We start from the raw sequence: 14,469 nt of genomic DNA on the forward strand, positions 1-14,469 counted from the left end.
GCAAGATAAGAGATAGATCAAAGAAGGCTTCCTGGAGGAGGTGATGTTTAAACTGGTTGCTGCCAGGTACATTAGCAGTGAGCCAGGTGAATGAGGACGGAAGGGCATTCTAATAGAGGGAATAACATATTTGAAGACCTGGAGACAAGGGACAATCAAGAATGTTTGGGGAACTAGGTGCAGCATGCAAGGGACTGAGTGAGAGATGAAACTGGCTACAAACCTGTGATCTGGATTGTGGAGGGCCTTGCAGGCCACACCTAGTAGGCTGGGTGGAGGAAAAGATCAATAACATTACTAGAAGGAAATTTAGAAAGAGTTCTCTATTGCAGTGTGAGAGGGTGTGGGGTACAGACTACAGACCAGGAGGCCAGGTGGGGAGCTTTGTAGTTAACCGGGTGAGAGACCGGGTGACCAGGGCAGTGGCCAGAGGATGGGAAGGGGGATAGATTCACAAAATATGAAGAGACTCAGTATTGAGAAAATAAGTATAATGTTAGGGCATGGATGGGGTGGGAGTGGTGAGCCTGGGTTGCTGATGCAGAGGTTGGGAGCTACAGGAGGAGGGAGATTCTGGGAAGAAGAAGAAGGGGATGGCTTTGGGCACAGTGTGTCTGAGCTGCTTTGGGCTTCTTTAATCATCCTTTCTCAACCGTTGACTTCTAAAACAACACCTTCAGTTCTGACCTTGATTCTGACCTCTAAACCAGAATTTCCAGGGGCCCATAGGGCATTTGCATCTTCTAGCCACCTGGCATCTGCAGCTCTACATTCTCCCCCAAACTCTTCCTTGCCCACCACTCTATGTTAATGGCAACCCCAGGAGTCACCATCACAGGCCTCTTGCTGTCTCACCCCAAGCCACGTAGATTCTATTTCCATAATACCTTTGTGTCTGTGGCTTCCTTTTCTGTCCTCTTTCTGCTAATGCCCTTGTGATATCTCAGTCTTTCCTCTTGCTTCCTGTTGTTTACATTCCAATCCTTCCTCCACTGACTGTCACTCCCTTGCTCAAAAATTACAGTGACTCCCTATTGCTTGTACTGATAACATACAAGCTTGTTATCTGGCTCACAATGTCCTCACAGTCTATCCCTATCTCCCCTTTTATGGTTTATTTTTCACAACTTCCCTGTGGGCACCCTCTCTGCCACTTACCATTCATTGCCCAACAGCCCCTTTCTGAGGCCAGACCAAAGGCTTCCCTGCAGACTGACATGTACCCCTCTGCCTCTGCCTGTCAAATCACATCCACCCATCAAGTCCCTGATAAATGCCTCCTCCCCAAGCACCATGCCATCCAGCTGCTTATCTGTTTCCTATCTTCTCTCTCATACCTTGATGGCAGCTTATGATCACCATTGGTATTTGGTAAATGTGTGTTGAACTGAGTTTGCTCCTTATTGTCAACCACTTCAGAAACCTGTTCCCAGTGGCTTCCCAGCTTCCATCTAAGGTGTCCAACCTTACTCCAGCTGCTCCCCCAAATATGACCCATGTTTAATTTCAGCCCTATGCTAGATGTGTGAAAGACATAAAAATGAATAAAGGACATCTGCCCTCCAGAAGGGTACAGTTTCCCTAGGGATGCTAATAGCTAATATAATTAGTTTAAAATAATATCTTTTGTTCATGGGGCAGGGAGGCATCTAGTCTCCCCTTCATGATCAGAAATCTGGATTTAACTCATAGTGGTAACTTGCTCCATTTAATATGATTCCCCAGCCTCTCTTGCAGCTAGTGTGGTTCCGTGATACAATGGTGGCCAGATGTACATGGAAGTCTTGGGATAGGGCTTCTGGGAAAGCTTGCTAAAGGGGACTGAGCCAGCCAGAACATGCCCTTTTGTCTTTTTCCCCTTACCTTGTCCCTTTCTTCTGGAATACACATGCCTGGAAGTGTAGCAGCCAGTGTCTGAGTGTCAGATGCAAACCTCTGATGGCAGAACAGAAAGCTAGACTCTGAGTCCTCTATAGCTTTGTGGAACTGTCATGCAACCAGGACTGCCCTCCTCCCAGGGACTGCTGACCTTCAGCTTCTGGCATGTGATTAAACCACTGTGCTGGGTTTCTGTGGCCTGCATTACTGACTGCTACAGTGAGATTTGTAAAGTTTAGCCAACTTGAGAATTCCCAACAGTGAAAAGTAGCCCCAGCATGAAATCACATTACAGCAAAAGCCTTAAATGTAACAAGCTTGTGCTTACTGGGGATTGTGTAACACATGGAAAACAGTAGAGGAAGACAGGTGTGTAGCCCAGGTGAATTGAGAGCGCCACTCCTGTTTTCTGAGAAAGGGAAACTCACCTGGGAAAAGCTGTAGAAGGGAATGAGTGACTTCATAGGCTGGAACGCATGCTGGAAATGTCAGTCAAGGACTACGTGACTCTTGCTAATGGGCCGATCAGGATCAAGACATATTTTGCCCGATCAAGATAAAGGATGCTCAAATTAGATGGAGGAAAAACCCAGGTGTTAAGATTCAGAGATTAGAGCAGATGTCTATCTGTGGAGACAAGAGCGATTTCATACAATCTGTGCTATGCAGACAGAGCTTTCCTATGACCCACAGTTCCCCAGAGGGAAGTGCATGGTTCCCCAGGGGTGCAGTGGATGATGTGCGGTGGTCCAGGGCTCTAAGAAACACTGGATCTCAGGCTATTCTCTTTCGATTCTTTTTTTAGATTGTGTATTTCTTGAATAATTGATGTGTGTGCTTTGTACAAATTCCAGAAGAGTATGCTTCTCCCATTTCTGGCCTGAGGGTCTTTTGAAGCAACAATTCCTAGCAGTTCCTTGTGTATTTTTCCAGATATATTTCAGCATCTATCAACACATACATTCATATAGTCACTTTTAAAACTAATTAAAGCATTCTATACACAACTGCTCTAGACCTTGCCTATTGCATTTAGCATATCAGTGAGTTCCGTTTAGTACAAAGAGAGCCACCTTATTCTTTATAGACAAAATACTACTCCATTGTGTGACTAGTAGGTAATTTACCTGGCCCACTATTGATAGACTTACCTATTTTTACTCATTTGCCATTATAAAAATAGTTGCAGTAAACATCTTTGTACCTATTTCGTTTTGCATATTAATTAATCCATGTATTCAACAAATATTTATTGAACACCTACTATATTCAGGTCTGCTCTGGGCACCAAGAACAGAGCAATGAACACACCAAAAGAAGCCCTTGCTTCATGGAGCTGTCACTGTATGATAGAAACTAGTCATAGGATAAATTCCTACAAGTGGGTCACACCTTCTGTCCGTCCTTGTAAGTCAGCCAAGAAGAAAGTCTCACTTTGGTGCCAATGTATCTTTATACCTTTCTTTGACTCTTGCTGATTTCTTTCAGACAGAGAGTATTGGCTTCAGATTTAGAGTGTTTGCCATGCCACAGAGGGTAGCTAGAGTTTAATAACAATGTTTGGTGGTTGTTAGATTTATTTATTTATTTATTTATTTTTTTGTTTTGCAGTTTGGCCGGGGCTGGGTTTGAACTCAACACCCTCGGTATATGGGGCCAGCACCCCACCCACTGAGCCAAGGGCACCACCCTGTTAGATTTATTTTTACATAGCAAACGATACTGAGTTCCCACCTGTAATCAAAATGTGAAGGTTCCTTTCAAAACAATTTTTTAAAAAACGCTAGGCACAGTGGCTCACACCAGTAATCCTAGCACTCTGGGAGGCTGAGGCAGGTAGATTGCTCGAGCTCAGGAGTTCGAGACCAGCCTGAGCAAGAGCGAGACCCCTGTCTCTAAAAAAAAAAATAGCCAGGCATTATGATGGGTGCCTGTAGTCCCAACTACTTAGGAGGCTGAGGCAAGAGGATCACTTGAGCTCAAGAGTTTGAGGTTGCTGAGAGTTCTGATGCCACGGAACTCTACTGAGGGCGGACAAAGTGAAACTCTGTCACGAAAAAAAAAAAAAAGGTGAGTCAATCCAGAGCAAAATGTTAAGTAAATAATAACATAGGTGGAATTCAAGTGTGGAAGAAAACCCACAAAGGTGATAGTCAAATGACTGAGGTTAGGAAATTATTGAATTAAACAAAGCAAGAATAGGCTAGCTTCTTCATAGTGTATTTGATATTTATTTTTGTATCCTCACTCATCTTTGGTGTTGAAACGTTCCTGCCTCCATATTTCCTCCTAGGCAGCTTGTTTGCTTATTATTATTATTATTCGTTCAAGAAGTCCAATGCTTAGATTTCATCGAACTTCTGGTCATAAAAATTTTGCTTTTTTGTTTTTAAATATTAAATTAACTGTTACTGATTTGTGTTCTCTCAGAAAATCTCTTTCCCTTGCATCCCCCAGACACCCTGGCTTTTCTGTCATTGCTGGCCCTGGTGATATCTGGAGACACTCCCGCCAGGGGCTTGGATGCAGCACCTTTAGTCAGATGTTCACAATCTAGCTGAGGCTTGCCCAGTAATTCTCTAAAAATATAATGTGACAAAACAACCAATCCCAAGTAGGCCTTTGGGGGAGATCTCAAAGCCAGAACCTTCTCTACAATGCCCACAACCACCAATGGGCCTGTAATCACCCACACTTGTTAGCTGAAGACATAAACAATTAGCTTGGTGGTTGGAAATGTAAACAAGACCATTTCGCAGATGTGTTCTTTGTGCCAAGTAGGGGGTGGTGAGTCTCCAGTAGTGCTTGTTAGCTCTTTCTGGGGCTTAGGGCAGAGGGTGGGTGGTGCCCTCAGGCCTAGGGCCAGAGCACCTTTGAGGTGGGTGATAGGAGAGGCCAAGATTGAATAGAGAGGTCAAGTGGGGGTGAAGAGCATCTGGAAGCTTCAAAAAAAAAAAAAAAGCAACAAAAACTAAGGCCATCCATTAGAGGTTAAATGCTTGAGCTCTGAAATCTGGTAGAGATTAGCAGCTGTCAATTAATAACTGAGAACCTACTATACCCCAGGCACTGATGTAAGCATTTTAAGTACTAATTTAGTGGTTCTCAAACTTTTTTGGTTGGTCAGAAAATGTTTTGAGGACTCCAAAGAACTTTTGTTTCTATAGATTACATCTGGTGGTGTGATTTGGTATAGCAACTGGTCCTCTGAGGGAAAGTCCTGATTTGTAGCATTTGCCAATTTCCATGGTGTGAGTACTTCTACCATGGCCAATTTCAACATACCAAACTGACATCGCTGAGTGTGAAGTGGGAAGAGATGTGTATAATCAGCTTTCTCAAACCGATGCAGGCTGAGTCCAGCACAGTGCAGGAATTTTACTGATATTTAAGGTACTAGAAATCAAAACTGAGAGATTTAAAAAATGTGCCTTCATTAAAAATGCTACTAACAAACCCATTACATATTAATATGAATAATGTTATGAAAATAACTATTTGCAAAGTAAAAAATGTTTAGTGAAAAGAGTGATTTTTATATTTTTGCAAATCCCTTTAATGTTTAGCTCAATCAAATATCTTTGATTGGATTCATACATCTGCATGCAATCTGTTGTGATGTCATATATCACCTAGTCTCGAGAAAACTCTGCTGAAGAGCAATAAAGGTAAATATTGTCTTAGTATTACTATGGACTTACTTTTGACCTCACATACCCCCTGAAAGAGTCCTTGGGACTTCCATGGGGTCCCAGGACCACACTTTGAGAGAACTACTATAATAATGCATTTGATTTTTTCCAATTGCCCATCGAGGCAGGTCTTTATATCTCCATTTTATAGATGAGAAAATTGAGGCAAAGAGAAGTTAAGTAACTTATCCAAGGGCACTAAGTTGGAAAGTGGCAAAGTCAAAATTCAAAACTAGTCAGTCTATGAAGATGGGGGATTGAGCTGGTGACTATCACTTACTAGATGTGTGATCTTGGGAAAAAGTAACCTCTTTGAGCCTGAGACATTGTCATTTGGTTAACCCATTCTCATGCCCTTCAATTCTTCCCTGGTACTCAGGTCTTACTGATGGGCCCTCATCTGCGCTCTCTTAGCACCTTCCCTTTTTTTCTGCTTACATGGCACTTTATCCCATACTATTGTTGTGTTCTTTAGTTGTCTCCATTGTATTGTGTACCCCTGAGGGTATAAGGACAGGAACCACATCTACCTTGATTACAGTTGTACTGTCAGGGTCTGAGACAGGTGTTCAAAAAAGTCTTTGAGAAAGAAATAAATGGTTAGATGTTTTACAACAAGGCAGGACACAGACCATCCTACCTAGGGCTCTTCTCTGTGGCTCCAGGAAGGGAGAGAGGAGTGAGGATGGGGAAGGGACTAATGGCCTCTGAAACTACATTTATATATACTTGCCCAAGCCTGTTGCATCATCATAATTATAGGACAAATAAATCATGGGCCAAGAAAAGCCTCCTCCTAAATTCTCCAAAGAGATTCCCCTTTTTTTGCCTGGCATCTCCTCTACTCAACTGTCCTGTCACTTGGCTCTCAGACACTTAGGTAAGTAGCCCCTCCAGATATTCTTTCATCCTTCCAGAAAATTCTGCATCCCCTGTGCTGCTGGAGGTGGGATGGGAGAACTCTGCTTTTTCTCTTCATATCCTGGGCTACGTGAGTTACCAGCAACCCCCTTAACCTTTTCTAGAACAATTAAACCTTTTCATTTCATCACCTTTAGGAAGGAGCTGGCTCCACACCACTCGTTGCCTAATTAGTGGCTGCGCTTTTGGGGACTCTAGCAGGTGGGAGCCATCAGATGGAGGCCTTCTCAGCTTCCTCTTTTACTCTCTACACGGTCCTTTCCAGCAGTGACCTTCTAGGAGTCTCAGAATCCCCCAGAAGGAGAAGTGTAATTGTGGGGGAGGGAGGGCACAGGGCAGAGACAACCAGCCAGGATTCTGCCTGGAAGGCCACAGGGCTGAACTCCGGCACCAGAGACCTTTAAGAAGCAAAAAGGAACTGAGAAAGCAGCCTGGAGTCGGCCAGAGTTCCTGGAATTCTGTTCTGCGGGTGAGCCTTCCCTGGCAGCCAAGGCCCTTCTGACTAACAGGAGATGAGAATGGGAAGCGAGGAGGGTGGGTGGAGAGGCAGATCTGCCTGCCGGCTTTCCTGGGCACTGCCAGCTCCCTGCACTGGCTCCAGGTTTCCCCCAGGAGCTGCTGGGTCTCTTGGAAACCTCCTCCCCTTCCCGCTGTGGGTGGTTGGCTGCCTCCTGCTGTACAGAGGCTGGGCAAGGCTGCAATCAAGTTCTCTTTCCACTTAGGATCAAGCTCTCTACCCACCTGGTCTGAAGGAGGCCAGCAAACCATGGCTATCTTTAAAACATGGGCTCTACCTAGGAAGGAACACTTGACCCCCCATGGCCATTTTTATGATTTAGGTAGTTGCCACCTCAGAAGCCACTGTGAGCCTGGCTGGGCCACAGGACTGATGGATCTCAGTAGGAGGTGGGAGAAGAAGGGATCGGGGCAGTAGGGGGTCAGGACATGCAGGCAGGGGTGGGGTTCTTAAGGAATAGGTGCAATTGTATCAGAGCCTTTCTTGAGGATGCAGACAAATCCAGGCATCCTTTTCTCCCCTCCATCCAACACTAGTATAGGCGGAATCTTGCTAAAATAAAAATCACAGGTAGCCTTGGTGTACACCCACCTCTCACATTATGTCCCAAGAGTGGTTCACACATTTGTCTTCCCTTCTAAGCTGTGAGGATGGAGGCCTGGGTTGGACTTACCTCTGGACACCAGTGTCCTGCCTTGGGCCTGGCACGTAGGGAGGGCTCCACAGGCATTACGTGATGGAGTGAAGGAGCAAATGAAGCTCCAAACAGGAGGAACTGTAGTCAGGGTGGGATGTCATTGGGAGGAGGCGGGACAGCTAGGGAGAGCGACAAGCAAAGGCAACCGTTGGGGGAGGGCATGGAGACACTTGTCCTGCTGCCACTTTCTATATTTTAGCTGTGTGGAGGAGCAACCTCCTTCACCACCTTCTCTCCCTGGAGATGCCCTGGTCTTTAAATGCTCAGATAACGTGGTTTGTTCACCCATGCAGCAAATATTGAGCCCCTGCTATGACTGGGCCTGGGTTCTGCATGGTTGAGAATGAGACTTCTGCCTCCTGGAGCTCCCAATCTGGTGTCATTAAATAAGTGATCATCGGGCGGCGCCTGTGGCTCAGTGAGTAGGGCGCCGGCCCCATATGCCAAGGGTGGCGGGTTCAAACCCAGCCCTGGCCAAACTGCAACAACAACAACAAAAAAATAGCCGGGCGTTGTGGCGGGCACCTGTAGTCCCAGCTACTCGGGAGGCTGAGGCAAGAGAATCACTTAAGCCCAGGAGCTGGAGGTTGCTGTGAGCAGTGTGATGCCACGGCACTCTACCGAGGGCCATAAAGTGAGACTCTGTCTCTACAAAAAAAAAAAATAATAAAAAAATAAAAATAAGTGATCATCATACAATGAACAGCGACAAGTGCTGAAACTGGTAGGCCTCACGGGGCTAGGGTGACTGTATAATTTGTTATCCTAAGTGGGATGCTTTTGAGAATAGAAGTGATCGTTGCAGGTTGAGTTCTCCAGGAAGCAGATTCTCAGATGGAGATTAGTGTGCAGAAAGTTGATTAGGCTTTGGGGATCACCACCCGTGAACAGGAAGAGAGCAAAGCAAGATTGGGCAGAGGGAGAAGTTGAGGTGCAATGTAATCTCGGTGAAGGCTTCAGTCAATCCTCCAGGCACTCAGGGCTGGGATGGCCCTTCAGCTTTATCTCCATTTGGGGCGAGGAGGCCTGGCCTTTATGCCATTGCATAGAACAGTCATTGGATACTGGCTACCCTTGGAAGGCAGCATGACCTTGGGCAAGGCTGTTTTCTTCAGTGGAGGCAATCTCCAAAAAAGGCTGGCAGCTGAAGGCGTCAGAGATTTGGATGGCACCTCCCAGCATTCACCACTGAGCACTATTTTTTTTGTGTGTGTGACAGAATCTCACTATGTTGACCTTGGTAGAGTGCTGTGGCGTCACAGCTAACAGCAACCTCAAACTCTTGGGTTTAAGCAATTCCCTTGCCTCAGCCTCCCAAGTAGCTGGGACTACAGGCGCCTGCCACAAAACCTGGCTGTTTTTTGGTTGCAGTTGTCGTTATTATTTAGCAGGCCAGGGCCAGGCTTCAACCTGTCAGCCTCAGTGTATGTGGCCGTCGCCCTACTCACTGAGCCAGGGGCACCGAGCCTGGGGCACTATTGTTAATCATGTCCGGACAATAGGTGTTACCAGGGCTGGCCCACCTACCCACAGCAAGAGGACCTGGCTGAGAATTTCAGCTGGAATCCTACACAAATGCAGGGTGGCAGAAAACCCCTGGGAATGGGAACAAGCCCAGGGCTTGCTCAACCTGCAACCTCTTCATGGCTGTTGCTTCTCCTTTCTCTCAGCTGTTTCTTTTACTTTGTAGGACCAGTGATGGCTTTCACACGCACTGTGTCACCATCCACTTCACATGCACTGTATCATTTAATTTGTGGTATAATATTATTCTTACCTGTCTCTCCCAACATCCAAATAATTAGAAGTCCTTTCACTGTTACTTCCAAAACAGATCTCAACCATCTGCTTTCTCTGTCTTCACGGCCTCCATCTTGGTGCAAACCACTGTCATTTCTCTCCTAACTGCTTACATTGTTTTGATTTTGAGCCAAGGTGTCCAACAGCAGGGAGCTGCTGAAAAGCCAGATAACAACAACAACAAACCCAAGATCACTGGAAGAGACTCAAGGAGAGCACATGCACTAACTAAAACTTCAGGGAAGCCAAAAACATGATCGTTGAACTGAGAAATGAGCCCATGACTGAAAGTTGAGGATATTCTGTCTTCAGAATGAAATTGAGAGGTTAATGGCACAGTCTGTCAGTTCAGGGGGCCTGGGTTTGTGTCACCTTGCGTCAGCTTCTTGATATTGCTATACCTCAGTTTCCTTGTCTGTGTAACAGGGGTGATAAGAGGTATTATTCAGGTGACACGATGAGTCCCCATGGGTAAGACATTTAGAGCAGTGCTTGGGGCACATGGAAATGCTCTGCCAGGGTCAACCATCGTACTGCTCTGTGCGGTGCCCAGCTTGGTCCTCCCGAGTGTGGCTGATGTGGCTGTCCTCACTCCTTCTCTGCTCCTACTTCCAACACCGTGTACCCTGCCTCCATGGGGAGTCATTTATTCATTCAACAAATATTTTTTGAATACCTGCTCCTGCTTATGGACTAGGCACTAAAGTCTTGTTTTATTTTTCTAGCACAAGTTCTGGAACTTATGCACAGGCTGCCCTGGGCTTGCTTTAGCTGAAGATAGGACGTTCCTTCCCCTGCCATTTCTTGTTCATGCTTAAGGTCATCTGGATGAAAAAACACTTCTGTGTGGCTTCTTGTCCTCCCTCTGGCCCTTTGGCTGCTGGCTCTGAGTTCCTTGCCTGAGAGTGAGTCATGAATGACCTGTGGACCCTTCCTCTCAGACCCAGGAGGGCCCAGCAGGGAAGAAGACTGAGGGTTTTCCTTGGGCCCTTTGCAGCGTGGAAACCTGCTCTCTCAGGCTGGTGCATGCTCCACGTGATCCTACTTGGCCATGGCCTTGCATACTCCTGGCCTGAGCCTCCTTTTCTTGGATGATAGCTCTTTACAACAGACAAGGCCTTGGAAGGGATGAGGGAGAGGTGAACAGGAGGAGACAGAGTAAGTAGAAGGAGCAAAGCCAAGTTAGGCAAGAAGGGTTGACAGGGAAGAGTCTGCGGATGCTGATGACAACATTGACATGAATTGACTCATTAACGCCTGAATCCCTGAGACCTGTACTGTTATCCTCTCTACTCTATAGAGGACACTGAGGTAAAGTGCATTATGAAACTTGCCCATAGCTTTATAGCTGGAACTTGAACTTGAATAGTCCAGTTTCAGCCCCCTGGAAGGGGAATGATGCAGAGAAGGACACCTAAGGGAGGGCAGGCACCTGTCATACAGAAGACCCTCGATTAAGAGTGTTGAGTGAATGGTGGGGTGGCAAGGGTCACTGAAGGCTATGGGCTGGCTCCTTACATAAATCCCTGGTGTCTGTTGGCACCAACTAGTGAAACATCTTATCTTCCACCGTTATTGTTATCTTGGCCCATTGTCACAAGCCTAACTCCCCAAAGGCTGACAGGGTCCTTCCCCTCCCACCCTAGTCTGACTTGGATCCGCTCAGCAGGTGGAAGGCACTGCAGAACCTCCCTCTCCTTCCACAGAGTTTTGCAGGGGTGCAGGGATGAGAAGGCCCTCTGGGGACCCCAGAGCCCAGTGCAGCCTGCCCTCCCCTCTGTCAGCTGCCAAGTCCATCCACGTGGCTGGGATCTCTTGGCCCATAAATGGTCCCCATGTTCCTTTCCAGCAGCAGCCTGACCTCGTCCACTTGGAGAAAAACAGGAAGCTGGGCACTGCCAGGAACTGGAACACGCCCTTCCTCAACTGAGGACTGTGAGGATGCTGGGGTAGTGGGGGACTCTGAGAGAAGGACATGGGTGGAGGCTCCATGGGCTAAGCCAGGTGGCCTGGGCCACACTGACAGAGTTGGCTTGGGCATTTGGACTTGCTTGGGCATGGTCGTGCGGAGCCACTCCAGGGCTGAGAGGAAGCAGGAAGGTAGGGGAAGTGGAGAAGGGGCTCCTGACCTTTCTCTCCCAGGTGGGGACAGATCCATGAGGCACCAGGGCCACGTCTGACTTTTGCCTTTGTGGGTCTCTTCCTCCATTTAAAAAATAGTAAAAAAGTATGTTATGTATCTGTGTTGGTATAAAAATAAACATACTCTAAGTGGGATTTGTGATTATATTCATTATTATTTTCTTCAATTTTTCTTCTGATTTTAAAATAAATTATAATCAAAATCTTTCCATGAGCCCCAGCACTGTGCCTCCTGTGTCTAAGGAAGAAGTTGGCTCTGTGGGAAAGAAACTTCTAGTGCCTTCCTGTCCTGCAGAACCTGCATTACCCCCACATCATGCAGCTCAGAGATCAGAGAGCAGACGTCAGGGGGGCTCAGCTGAAGCAGCACCTTACCGAGCCACACTTTCCTCTTCTGTAGAGTGGGGGAGTGAGAACCTTTGCCCCGCACTGCTCTTATGAGGGGATTCCATGACAAGTTTTGCCCTAGTGTCTGACCCAAGTGAGCCTCGTAGTTCTACTCAGGTACGTGAGCTTCAGAGCCTATAAGAGACCCCAGCGGCTGCCTTAGGGTTTAGGGACACATTAAAACCTTACCCCAAACCATCCCTGCCAAATGGAGATTCAGTCTCTCCTGCAAGTTCTTTAAAAAGGGTTCACCATTCACCATGCACTACACAATACACAGTCAGTTTCTGTGCTTGAATAATATTCGGGAGCTCTGAATCCTTCTTATCCGAAGCCTAAATCTTCCTTACTGACATCTAACATGAATACCCACTTTTCCCTGTATTTCTGTTTGTGAAATTTAGTATATTTGAAGATAGTCAATTACTTTCCAATAGCAACTTAAAAATTAAAAATGTAGAACCCACGCAGGGTCTACACTCCAGGGTTCCCATGTCTTTTACTTCTCCCTCCTCTCCTATCTGTCCCTCTTGGTTCAGTTAGACCAAAGCAACTGACATGTGTTAGGGCAGTCCAGAAGCCTCTTCGGCTCCACAATGCCATTGGTCCTTACCACAACCTCACGTGGAATGTCTTGTGTGATTATTCACCCCATTTTCCCAGAGAAGATAGGGACCTTGTCCCAGGTCACACAGCTGGAAAAGACAAGCATTTAGATGTGTCGATTCTGCCCTCAGTTGGCCCATTTATATCTGACACTCTATGCTGTCTGCGCCAGCCTGTGTGTATTTTGTGAGAAGGTAGTGACAAGGATTGGAGTGAATCTAGAGCACCTCAGGGACTTGCTGGGATGTGCTGATGGGTGGTAGACTTTTGTCTTGGCACTGTTCGGACCTGATCACTGCTGCCTTGTCTATGCTGCCCTGAAGTACCCCTGTGTCTCTGCTACTTGCCTCCTTATGGTAACTTAGAAGAGGCAGCTGGTGGCTGCAGAACCCAGGCAGGAAGATGGCTGGAGACCCTGCGTGGGTTCTACATTTTTAATTTTTAAGTTGCTATTGGAAAGTAATTGACTATCTTCAAATATACTAAATTTCACAAACAGAAATACAGGGAAAAGTGGGTATTCATGTTAGATGTCAGTAAGGAAGATTTAGGCTTCGGATAAGAAGGATTCAGAGCTCCCGAATATTATTCAAGCACAGAAACTGACTGTGTATTGTGTAGTGCATGGTGAATGGTGAACCCTTTTTAAAGAACTTGCAGGAGAGACTGAATCTCCATTTGGCAGGGATGGTTTGGGGTAAGGTTTTAATTTCTGTGATGTTTCTGATTAAAACTTTCCATCTCCTCTGCTGTAGTTAGGCTGGTTTGGTCTCTTGTTATTTCCTTATTTCCTAAGAATCTGGGCTGGGGTTGAATGGCAAACATGGTCCTCTGCCCTGCCAGCCATAGACCTCCTTGATCAACCCTCCTTTGCCAGAGGAGGATGCGGGTGGGGGTGGGCAGGCCAGGTCCTCTAGTGGGTAGGTGCTGAGACTAAGAATCTCCTGCTGGGGGAGGATCTCCCAGTGACTCAACTATCACTTCTGATCCTGTCACTTCTCTGCCTGAAACCATCAGGGGCATCCTATGGTTCTCCCAGGGCAAGTGAGGGCCCTGTGCCTCCTGGCTTCTGGGACCAGCCTGGCTCCTTCTCCAGTCTCCCATCCTCACTTCCTGCCACTGTGGCTGAAGCAGGCTCCACAGTGCTTCCCTGCTCCCGCCTCCTGCTGGCCTCCTTTCCAGGCTTCAGCACCTAGAGATGCCCCACTTATGGGTGCTGAGTCTTCAGATAGAGTCTGAGTCCACACTAGGTTGTGAGTTCCTACCCTCACCCTGTCCTGCTCGCTACATGGTGCCCAGCGCCCAGCTCAGCTAGCCCACAAAAGGCACGCAGAAAATACTTGTCAAATCCATTGCTTTATTTATCCACACAGTATTAACCCACGCAATAATGGCTTCAACAAATATTTCTGGAAAGATAGGCTTAGAAGTTGCACAGAACTGGGTCCATATTCCAGCTTAGCAAGCCACTCATACTGAGTTCCCTGGACTTGAGATAATTGTTCCATCTGGCTCACTGGACACCTCTGGAGTGCCTGGCACTTAAAAGTGAGCTCAGGTGACTCTAACGTGCCTCAAGGGTGAGAAGTCCTGCCTCACTCCAGGTACGGCTTCAGGGGCTTTCCTAACTGCTCACCAGCTCCTTCCTATACAGGCTTGAAATCCACTTGATCCGAGGAAAGGGCTGGATCTCATTCCCACACAAGTTCCCTCAGGCAGCAGTCAGATTTGTTCTGTCTGCCTAGCAGGGTGGGGATTAGAGAAAAGGGGCTGAGCCCTGGGAATTGTGAGAAAAAGAGATGATCTAGTGTCTAGAGACCCATGTCCTA

This window comes from Nycticebus coucang, chromosome 18, assembly GCF_027406575.1.
Source record: "Nycticebus coucang isolate mNycCou1 chromosome 18, mNycCou1.pri, whole genome shotgun sequence".
In the NCBI taxonomy this organism is placed as follows: Eukaryota; Metazoa; Chordata; class Mammalia; order Primates; family Lorisidae; genus Nycticebus; species Nycticebus coucang.